Genomic DNA, 839 nt, shown 5'->3' with positions numbered 1-839 from the left:
CCCCCCTGACTGTTGGGACCCACCAGCTACATCTTTGCAGGCAAGGAAGTGCCTGACAGTCAGGACCCACCTGGTCGAAGCGTACGTAGCGTTGTCATCCTGGTCGCGAACGTGTACGTACATACTGGTCGATGTAGAGGCGCGCACGTGTCGTAGTAGAGGCGCGCACGTGTCGTAGTAGAGGCGCGCATGTATCATGTACACGTACGTACAGCGGCCAGGCTGCAAGAAAGAAAATATGGCCACTTATGTGTACATACGGGCGGGGTCTCGAACACCTAGTCGTGCATACGTACGGCGAGGGCTCGTGTTCATGGGGAGGCAACGGAATGCGTCATGTTCATGGGGAGGCAACGGAATGCGTCGTGTTCATGGGGAGGCAACGGAACGCGTCGTGTTCATGGGGAGGCAACGGAATGCATCGTGTTCATGGGGAGGCAACGGAATGCGTCGTGTTCATCGGGAGGCAACGGAACACGTGGGAGCCAACCGGCTGGGTCGGAATGGAATGCGTGGTCGTGTTCATCGGGAGGGCTTGGACGGAACATGCGATGGAAATGAGGCCTGGCGTACCGCACAACGGAGGAAACGGACCTCCTACGTTTGGAACAGGGTCCTGTTGATCGGGAGGGGTGTGGCGTACCACAAAACGGAGGAAACGGACTACCTACGGTCGAAACGGGGGTCCTGTTGATCGGGAGGGGTGTGGCGTACCGCAAAACGGAGGAAACGGACCTCCTACAGTCGAAACGGGGGTCCTGTTGATTGGGAGGGGTGTGGCATACCGCAAAACGGAGGAAACGGACCTCCTACGGTCGAAACGGGGGTCCTGCTGATCG

This window comes from Triticum aestivum, chromosome 3B, assembly GCF_018294505.1.
Source record: "Triticum aestivum cultivar Chinese Spring chromosome 3B, IWGSC CS RefSeq v2.1, whole genome shotgun sequence".
Lineage (NCBI taxonomy): Eukaryota > Viridiplantae > Streptophyta > Magnoliopsida > Poales > Poaceae > Triticum > Triticum aestivum.
The sequence above is the reverse complement of the archived record's forward strand: the minus strand, read 5'-3'. Positions refer to the sequence as shown.